Source organism: Camellia sinensis, chromosome 2, assembly GCF_055761805.1.
Source record: "Camellia sinensis isolate YWXY chromosome 2, ASM5576180v1, whole genome shotgun sequence".
NCBI lineage: Eukaryota > Viridiplantae > Streptophyta > Magnoliopsida > Ericales > Theaceae > Camellia > Camellia sinensis.
Genome location: NC_138962.1, coordinates 60,228,783 through 60,237,319, shown reverse-complemented (window position 1 = coordinate 60,237,319; position 8,537 = coordinate 60,228,783).

Here is an 8,537-nt window from a genome sequence, read left to right as displayed (position 1 = left end):
TTGGCCTATCATGGCTAGACGAAATCTAAGAACCACTATTTGGATAACGTTTTTAGGCTGTAAAAGATTTATTGGAACTAGCAACCTTTTTGCGCTCCTAACTTTTCACCATAAAAGCAGAAGGTAAATCCCTACGGATCTACTTATCCAATTCTTTAACGAGAAAGTTGGGTCACAATGTCCACAAATCAATGTTCCGAACTTATGTCAATCATAGCCTAAGTCAAAATAACCTCACTCCCCAAGAGGAAGTCTTCTCATGGTCTACACTTTCCTTAATGGTGCGACTTTTTGGTATCTAGCGAGTCTTATGCCTCAACAATGACTATCCAAATTACGTATAACTTTAAAACAGTTTCGCGTCATAATGGAAAGTCAACCAAATTATAGAAATGGTAAATCCTCAAAGACTTTGTCTTAAATTACGCAACATTGATCCACTTTCTAAAAACAGGGGACTAGAGCCTTTGGCATTATCCTAGGCTCTTTATCATCTTGCAGAGCAATCATGAATGTTTCCTTCGCAATCACCCAGTGATGACGTGAAAAATTTTCACATTCGCTACCACACAACTAAGAATGTAGAGTATTCTTCTCTAATAAAGTAATCCATTAGTAGGCACATCGCTCCCATTGTCCCTAGGATATTGGAAATTTTTTTCCATTCTCAACTAGGCTACATAAAAGCACTATGCTTAGAATTCTCTATCTAATAGAGTTCCAAAACTCTATTCATGTCACCTTTACTAAGAAAACTTTATGTGACTTAGTTACACTTCCACAAAGCTGCTTACCTATATGCACATGACCCGGAGGGTTTACATGACCGCATACAATGATGCGCCACACGACCCTTTGTGTTTATAAGACAACATACAATAATGCGCTATAGAACCCTAGGTCTTCACTTCGCAACCTTATGAGAAGTAAAATAAAGATAAGCTGCTTAACGGTTACAGATCGCCCATAAATGGCTCTCCGTTAACCCATTACTCAAACGGAGTGTAAAATCTGATATGGAGGGCACTTAGTTAGGGATATAAGCAACAAACTAGTGCAATTCCCAATTGGGAAACTGTAGACACCCTATTTTTGACCGTCCTCAAGACTTGGACGTCACCATTGGAACACTTGGTGATTACTCTTGTTTGTGTTCGTCTTGAGTTCCCGGAGGTCTTAGTTGCGCGCCTCGCCTCAGGATCTCTCGACTCGATCGTGTTGTGTCTGGTTTTGCACCAAACACTTGTGTTTTGCCTTGGAGGGGCAGGGAATGCCTTGTGAGGCATCCCCACACATCACCGGCCATGGCTTGAGGCCACCGGCCAGTGATTTTATGCCATCGGCAATGTATATTGCCGGTCGGCACTCTTTGTTGCCGGTCGGCCATTTATTTTGCCAAAATGGCAATTTTGAATGGCCGATCACTGTTCATCTACTTTTAGTAGATATTTTGTGCCAGCTGCGATAGCTGGCACCCACTCTGCTCCCCTCCATACACGTGTATAGAGGGATTTCCCTCTTGGATGGCTTGTTTTGGAAGCCTCACAAGAGGGAGTTGCCTATAAGAAGAGGCTTCCCCTCTTGGCATTAGGGTTAGAAAAAATTGTTAGAGGAGCTCTGGTTCTAGGTTTAGGGTTTTATATCTATCCTATATCTATACCTCTCCTTCTCTTGTATTGTGTGTGTTTAAGCCTTAGTTTCGTACACAAACACACACTACCACACCTTTCCTTGGAGCTGAGGCCCTTGAGGTTTGTTTTAGAGTTTTGAAGTTGATTTCAACCTCAAGAAGCTGCTGGAGCTCCATTGTTGAAGAAGGTCTACAAGGGTAATCACTTTTGTCCATTTTTACCCCATTTTTGGACACTACTTTTACTTATCTTGCAACTGTTTTTTGGCTTTGCATATAACATAAAAAAGTTCTGTTTTTAGGCCCTCTAAATAGTTGTTTAAGGTTGCTTCAAGCTTTGGGGTTGTTTGACCCCTCTTAAGCCTTGTAAGGCTCCATTTTGTGCCATTTTGGGTGAGCTCCGAGACCTTGGTGTTTGGGCCTCCTCACCACTGAAATCTTAAGGGATTTCAAAGGTGAGGATGGTGCCTTGAGATCCCAAAAAGGAGAGGGCCACCCCCTCTCCTTGTTGTCCTTGAAAAGGACCATTTTTGCCTCTTGAGGGAGCACCTAGCTTAGGCTCTTGTTGACCATGCCTTAGCTGTTATTTACGCTTATTTTTCCATGAAATAGTATTGAGTTGAGTTGGTTTTGGTACACCATGCTTGCTTAGCATACATGCCCATTTTGTTGCCTTAACATGCATCTAGGTTTTAACCCTTGTTCAAGCATGCTTTAGGCCTAGCTTTGTGAAGCTTTCATGTTTATTTTGCCATGCTTAAGGTCTGTCCTTGGCTGTTTTGGTCAACCATAGCTTGCATTGTATGCCCCCTTTGCATTTTGGGCTTGTTGGCCTTAAGTATATAAGTGTGTAGCATGCCTTGTTTGTATCATTTCAATGGTTTGGAACCACTTAACATGTTATCTCAGTCCTTATGACATGTTTATATGCTTTCATTTAATATTCCTTCAATATGTTTAAAGGTTGTTACCTTATGCCCCTTGTTTAGGCCTCGGAGTATGCTTGCACTTTTAGACCACTTAGATGCCATCTAAGTGCATCCTTGGCTTTGTTTAAGTCTGCATTTGACTTGTTTTAAGTCCCCTTAGCCTTGTGAGGTTTGGTGGACTTGACTTTGGTTTAAGCCTCCTTGGCTTGTCTTAAGCACTTGGGCCATGTTGCATGTTTTGCTTGCTTTGTTTAGTTGGTTTGGCACCTCCTATAGCATGATTTTCAGAGCTTCATTTGCATGTTAATTGTCCAATGCTATGCCTCTTTTAAAGTGTGCTTAAAAGCTGCCTTTATGTGCTTAAATGTTGGTCCATGTTGTCATGTATGCTTGCATGTGCATTTGGCCTCATTTCCTTGGTTGATGGCCACTGTTTTGGGCTTCCTTAAGGGCTGCCCTTGCATGTTTGCTTGCATACTTGCATAAATGCATTATATGCCCATGTTGCATGTTAGTTCACATGCCTAGGTTGCACTCCATCTAGCATGCATGCCTTGCTCCTTGATTAGTGATGGGAGTTGGGCCTTTGTTTGTTGGTTTGCATTGCATTTGAAATTAATATGCATAACTTGGTCTCTTGGGCCATCACGCATTGAAATGCGCGATTGATGGTCCGAGAACCAAGGACCATGTCCCTTTGAGTCATAAACATGATAAGCGATATGGTTGGTGCATACATTGCTTGAATTACATTGCCATGCAAAGCTCTGTTCTCTGCTGCTGTCAAACAGATTCTGCAGGAACGTTTTGCAGATCGACTGCACAGAGTGCCGACCGGCAATCCCTCGGTGGCCGATGGATTCATTTTTGGCCGATCGCCACCAAATCACAGCCGATGATGATTCCCTCCAGCCCGTGGCATTCCCCAACATCCAGTGAATACATCCTGAGACTTTGGCAATCTTCAGAGAAGCAGAGCAGGGAAAACAGAGGCGGCTTGTGCATGGCACTGGACTTCCGAGCAAGACCTGAGCATGCGTGCATTGGACCCTCTTCCCGAGGCCCCCTTTTTTTATTGCTTTTCTTAGCTTAGTTAATTTGTTAATTAATTAGGTGATTTGTAATAATTAAATAGCTTGCGAGTTAGTTAATTTGTATTATTCTTTCGGTCCCTCCGAGCGAAGGCGAATTTGTAATAAGTGTGGGTGTGTGCGTGCATGTCTTCTAACCCCCACTTCTTTCTCCCTTTTACTTACCTATTTTGATGGTTAGTAATAGGTCATGTTTAATTTAGCATACCTTATGCTATGCATGCGTGCATCATTCATCAGTATTGCATGCACCGGGCTCGGCGCATCATGCTAACAGCATTAGTATTTCAAATCTGACTTGAATACATGCTACCCGTGCATTTTCACATGTCATTCATAGACTAGCCGAGCCTACTCTAGTGACATTCCGTATGCGTTGCATTAGGCATTTAAACATGGACATGGATCATGCATTGATTGCTAACGAGTTCTTTGTTTTGGCACGGAGTACAATGTAAGTATTTATACTTTAGCATGCCGCATACGTGTGAGTGTTGCCATAATTGCATGATTACCATGAGGCTAGCTGCTTATGTGATATAACTGCTTGAATGCCTGTGGATGGAGGTCGAATTGCTTAAATTGGGATAACGTATTAAAACTGTGAATTTTAAGCCCACTAGATAGTGACAAAACCATCTTTTCTAAAAGCCCACTCGAGGGTGGCAAAACCTGCATTTTATCCTACTTGCGAGTAGCAAACCATCTTCAAAACGAACATGCAATGTTTGTTCCAATTTAGGCGATTTGGTCTATACTTGTTTGCTGTGTGCATAACATAGTAATTCTAGGCTAATAAATGGAATAAGAACATATAACGTTTTCAAAAACAGATATCATGGTTAGTAGAGGCCGATCTTCGGATCGGGCGAGAGGGGGTGCTCATAGCTGACCTTCCCCAATCGTACCCTAGCTCCCGAGCCGAGGCAACTTTGGTGATGATGGACATGTGGCCTTTGGCACGGAGTCAGGGTTTCCTAAATTTCCCTATAAAAAATATTTAGGTGGTGACTCTGTATCTGGCAAAGCAGTCTATGTTTGGCACTTCTTTTCAAAAATCTGTTTCTCAAAATGATTTGTCGGATTTGGACTCTTTGGTTCAGATTTAGAACCGTGACACAAATCGAGTCCGAACTGTAGCGGGGTCTCTCGCGGACGTGTTACAGTTTCTGGCGACTCTGCTGGGGATTTTAGAGAGCTTGACTCGAACTCGTGATATCCTGTTTTGATTTCATTTCTGTGTCTCTTTGCATTGCATGTGCATTGGTGCGCCTAGGACACCGTGTTTGCCATTTTCCATTCCTGAACGGTTTGCTGGAGGCTTGTCTTTTCAAGACATGACCATAAGACTGACCGGTTTTGGGCTCTGACAGTATGGGAACACAAACCCCGGTTTTACCGGGGCACCCTTTTTTGACCATTCGACCTAGTGCATATTCGGAATATGTAGTGACCATTCCAAACTAGGACAGGTTGCTTACCTGATGATAGGTTGTTTGAAACCGCTGCGTGCGTAGTGAAACCCTAGTTCCTGACAAAATAGGACAGGGAAACCCTACCCCAACATAGGGGTGTTTTGGCTCTCTCTTATCTGCTATGTGCCTTGGAGTGTATCTCTGCAGGGAACGTACATATCAGTTTGTAAGTTTGAGTATTAGGCCCGAGGGCACCAGTATCAGTGTTGTCGAGAAATCAGTTATATCTACGGGTATCAGTTCAGTTTTGAGAACAGTGATTCTGGGGAACAGTGATCAGTAGTAGAGTGCAGTTGTTCGGCTACACCAGTATTTGATCTGTTTGGGCTGAAATGCTGCTTGTTTTTCCTTTCAGTTCAGAGAGTTCAGAGAGTTGATACAAAATAGCCAGTATTCCCCCTTGCTGAGGCAGGACTTATGATGACGCAGAATTCAGAAGAGACTGTGGTTATGACAGTCGCATTAGGTCAAGGAATCAGTTTGCAGGGCGAGACCGATGGTGATGCACCACACCCGCCCAGGTCACCCATTGCACACCCAATCTGGGCACCCCAATTATATCAGGCTTGCGAGCCCACCACATTCGAGCTGATGGGAATGATAGGTGATCTCCAAAGGTCCGTGGCGGATCTCGCCTACGGAATGTCAGCTTCGCCATCCGCAACACCATATGCCAGGAATTTTGTGCCACAGGAGCCCCCACTACTGGGACGAATTGTGATCGAGCTTAACCAACCCGAGGTGGTCTCAAGTTGTAGCAATGATGTATCGACACCAACCCAAACCCTTGATCAGGCTGAGGCCAGAGGTAAAAACAAAGCAAAGGCAGATGCTGATCCCGTTGAGCGACTGCTATGGGTAGTGGAGGCTTTGAAAGCCGGGAGGATGAATAAGCAACAAGTATTCGCAGTCATGACTAAAACTGTGGATGATATTTTCCCCACTCCGATCGAGGGCAGTTCAAGCCAGACAGAAAATCGGGACAGACCCCGTCACGCCAGAACAGTTCTTTCCATTCCCAACCCTGTACTCGGGAAAGATCAGAAAGTAAAGGCAGTGCCTGCTGACCCGTTCGCTAGTGCGTCTGGCAAGAACACTCAGACTTCGAAGTACCTACCCCGAGGGCGTAGGACCTTCCACGCTCTCTACATGCCGCTGTCTAAGGTACTTCAAATCCTGGCCGAAAGGGGGCATCTTAAACCCCTTGAGCCTAGGCCCCTCCCCAATCCTCTTCCAGCAGGCCATGACGCTACTCAGTACTGCGCGTACCATCAGCAGACCGGCCACCCCACCGATAATTGTTTCCGCCTCCGTCATGAGGTACAAGATTTGATTGATAACGAGGTTATCCTCCCGCCCACCTCAGCAAAGTCCGTTACTACCCAGCTATTGGATTTTGAGGATACTGCGAGTATGTGATCAGGGGATGGGTCACCTTTAGGCGGTGCCCGACATCTTGATGTGACGTTCGGCACGCATTTTTGAGCATCTACGAAAGTTAGTTTTGTGAATTCTGGCTTGGATGTCGAGCCAGTCTGCAGTTTCTTTTTGAGTCTGTCTCATTGTCTTGAGTCAGTTCTTTTGATTAAGGGTCTGTCTTGTTGTAGCGAGTCAGTCCCCCTGTATAGAATGTCGAGTGATTCCGGGGTTGTTGCCTCAAACACCGTTTTTGTATTTAACCTTTTTGCTTTCTTTTTGAGTCTGTCTCTGCTGTGGAGCCAGTTACATCCGAGAAACCTGAATGAAACAGCTGCGGCTATCATGTTTTCGTGCTTATTGTTTGTTTTGGGCTAGTTGTGCCAGAGGTTTTGAATGGAACGGCCCTGCATTCTACCTACTCTTCTGTGTCTTGAGAATTATTGCATTAACCTAAGTTCTTCAAAACTTTTTTCGAAACATTGTGATAAAAAATGAAGAGGAAGGAATTCCTCCGGTTTTGTAAAAATTTGATCAATTGAGAGAAAGAGAGGCATGCTAAGCCCTTAATGAATGAAATCATGCTTGTCAGCGTGAGTACTGAGAAGGACCCTGGCTTGATCCAGACTGGTTCCACACTATCTTCAGCGCGAGCGATTTGTCGCTTCTTTAAAAACTTTCAAAAAACAAAAGTTTTGCGTCGTCCTGCGAAGACCTGTGTGGAATCACTCTTGAGATTGTGTAGCTTAGGATCGCTCTCAGCCTCAAGACTCGAGTCCTTGTTTTAAAGCCTTGAACCACAATTCGGAATGTTCAACGGTCAACCACAACGTGAGGCCTGTGTGACCATTTTGAACCAGCCCTCAAACAAGAGGCACCAAAGTCAGATCAAGAAGATCAGATCAAAGGAAGCTTGTAAAGCTAGATCAGAAGCCCCCCCTCAAACTAGGGGCAAAAATGTTAGATATGCTCGAAGAGCCGAAGATGGATCCTTCAGTAAACCAATACAATAGCCACTCTCCTGGATACGGATGGCTTCAAGACCCTAAAACCATTTGGCATGGACTTGTTACACTTTTACCCTTTGAGAGGCTCGCTGGGCCGAAAACCCAGAAGGGCGACCCAGGCAAAAGTTAGAGCAAGAGAAAAATACAAAAAAAGAAAAAAAAAATGCAAAAGAAAAGAAAAAAAAGAGAATGAAAAGATACAAAAAAATCAAGAAAAAAAAAGAGAAAAAAAGAAAATGAAAAGAAGCTCGCAAGGTCAAAAACCCGCATCGGGCACCTTGGCAAAAGTTAGAGCCTGAAAAGTGAAGGTTAAAATACCCGAGTGTACCTTAACCGGAACTACGTAAGGCTTGATTCCCATGTTTGGGATACGTAGGCAACTTCATTCTGAAGTCCAGCCCCCAACACTTTCATAGCATCTCTTTCCATACAATGGTTTCGATTTCATCCCAAAGTCCAGTCGCCAACACTTCCAAAGTGACTATGTCCATATATTGATTATGACTGTCTCCGTCATCTCCGTGTCCAAGAGTTCGACCACCACCAATGAAGACTGTTTGCGGACTGCTGCGACATCATCCAAACAAGGAGCAACTTTCCGTTGCCACGAGTCGTCGCAAGTCGCTGTTCAAACCAAGGGCAACTTTCCGTTACCATGCAGCCCCTTCAAGCAAGGGGCAATTTTCCATTGCCTCCAATCCAAGGTTGCGTATCTCAAGGGTAAGTTCCGTGCTCGTTTAGCATTGGCCGTTTGCAAAAATATTTTTATACTGAGGTTGACTATTTTCTCGAAAACTATTCCATTTTCCGAAACCCGACCTTTTCTTGGACCCAAAAAAGGAAAATTTTCAGTGCTTACAGCCTGACTTGCGTGATTTTCAAATCAAAAATCGAACAAGTACGTTAATCCGACTCTCATCTTGATCAAAACTGTTTTAGTAGAAAACCAAAACAAAAAATGGTCAAAATGAAGAACTAGGGACACAGTT